The sequence below is a fragment of the Aplysia californica genome, unplaced genomic scaffold (assembly GCF_000002075.1).
Source record: "Aplysia californica isolate F4 #8 unplaced genomic scaffold, AplCal3.0 scaffold00447, whole genome shotgun sequence".
NCBI classification, from domain to species: Eukaryota; Metazoa; Mollusca; class Gastropoda; order Aplysiida; family Aplysiidae; genus Aplysia; species Aplysia californica.
The window spans coordinates 540,670-542,951 of record NW_004797717.1 but is presented as its reverse complement, the minus strand read 5'-3'; the positions used below and the strand labels follow the sequence as shown (position 1 = coordinate 542,951).

The window sequence follows — 2,282 nt, the reverse complement described above, 5'->3', positions numbered from 1 at the left end:
GAAATGGGAGTGAGAAGGGGAGAGAGTGGGGGGGGATTAGGGAAAGGGAGGGGAGGGGGGTTGGCTCCGTGATACAGATGATGGGAGTTACTTTGTTTCGCAATTTCACTCCTTCGCTCGAAACTGTTTAATCTCTTTGTTTGAAAGCATTTTAAAGCAGACCTGTCCGCGAAATTGTTAGGCAAATCGTAATTGAGATGGTCAATATTTTGGCTGGTTGAATACATACCATTACTTACATGGAAGGCATTTACCACATTTTTAAGTACGTTGTCTTACTTCTTGTATGCATTGTTCTTAGCCATACAGAGACGCAACACCCGTCTAGGGTGTCTGCTGGACCTATTCCCAGGCACAAGAGACAGACAGACAGACAGACAGACAGACAGACAGACAGACAGACAGACAGACAGACAAACAGACAGACAGACAGACGGGCAGACAGAAACACACAAACACCCATGCACCCACACTCATACACACACATGCACATACACATACACACAAACACACACACCCACACACACACACAAACACACACACAGAGGAACGTATAAGGAGGGAGAGGTAGGGAAGGGGTAGCCAGAGGGTCAAGAAAGAGAGTGATAGATGCATGCACACATGAGAGAAATAGAGAAGGACAGACCGACAGACAGTGACTAGTGACAATGTTGCTGTGTGTGTGTGTGTGTGTGTGTGAGAGAGAGAGAGAGAGAGAGAGAGAGAGAGAGAGAGACAGAGAGAGAGTGAGAGTGAGTGTGTGTGTGACAGAGAGAGAGAGAGAGAGGGGGGGAGAGAGAGAGAGAGAGAGAGAGAGAGAGAGAGAGACATAGAGAGAGAGACGTTAAAACAAAGGTATACACAATAACAATGAGTTAGGACATTAATTTACCAACCTTGTCTTTCCAATAACTTGGCTTTTTCACCAACTGAGCATAGCATTAACTATCCAACAGCAGATCCAGGGAGATTTATTCAAATGAAGCAAGTGGGAAGAGAGAGTGTAGACTTATTATATGCTCCTGCCTGATATTGATCCTTCTCGCACAAATCAGTCTGAAAATAGAAATATAAAAGTAGGCAATGTAAAGTATAGGCTTACTCAAATGAATGAATACAAAAAGAGATGTTTCAGTCCCTTCCTCATCTGATGTGACGTTTCAGTTTGGTTTTTTTGGGAAAATATCTTTCTATAGGGCATAACTAAGGTTTTTAAAATGCTCTCTACTTATTTATCGATTTATCTGTTCATTTATTTATTTATTCATTTATTTATTTATTTTATTAAAGATGTCTAAATTCTGTAGTAAGAGAATTGAAAGTCTGTTTTCTATAATCTGCAATAATTTTGACTTAATTACTTCAATTCTGGCTGCAGAAATTCTTTAGAAATTTTCTTTGAATGGGATGAGATTTCTACAGAGATAAAAAGACAACGCCCGATGAAGATTAAGCTCCTCAGGGTAAGTTGTTATATATGATTTACTTAGTGACAAAAATAACATTTCCCGAGACGTTGTTGACTTAAAATAGTTTAGTTGGCGTCGTTTAACCCCATCCGTGCGCTCTGGGGTCATTTTGTACCCCCGGGGTTGTATTCTTCACATTTTCGAATACTTTTAGAATGAAGATCTCTTTGAAACTTTCAGTATTTCACAGAAAATCATTTTGACAGACTGCTATTCAAAGTGTACGGACTGGATTAGCGAGAAAATTTCCTCTTTGGAAAGTGGAGTACGGATACGATAGTAAAACACGACGTACGGATAGGGTTAACCTTTCATCATGGTGTTGCTGTTATTGTTGCTGTTTTTATTGCTGTTGCTGTATTTGCCCATTAAAAAAATATATTTTTATATTGGTGAGGTGCTGCTGTTGCCATTGTCGCTATTGATAAACGATTTGCTGGTGTAACCGTCATCTTCTTTTATATTTACGTGATCTTTCCTCTTGTATCGTTAGATGTCGAGAAGAGGTGCAATTTTCGGACAAGGAGCTACCAACCTAGCCCTCGACCTAAGATTGAAACCCCCCCCCCCCTCGATATTTAACGATACAAGAGGAAGGATAAAGTTGAGAACTGTGGCTAACACTGGTCTGAGTAAATCGTGCGTCTTTCTTGAACTTCATTCGTTTGGGGCGTTTTCAGTGCGCATCATTCACTGGGCTTCAACTTTGAATCCATCTGATATGGGCGTTAAATTTGGAAACCCTCCCCCTCTCTCTCTTCTTTATTGTAATTGACCGTTCATGTTTAAATGGGGTGTTTACTCGACCCCCCC

General features: G+C 40.8%; 1 protein-coding gene across 1 annotated transcript in view; it reads right to left on the bottom strand.

The window, feature by feature from the left end:
• LOC100533316 (glutamate receptor subunit protein GluR7) overlaps positions 1-2,282 on the bottom strand; it is a gene marked incomplete at its 3' end in the record, with an annotated part of 195,730 nt that overhangs the window by 113,725 nt on the left and 79,723 nt on the right. Inside the window, 1 exon segment of the mRNA NM_001204614.1 lies at positions 897-1,056.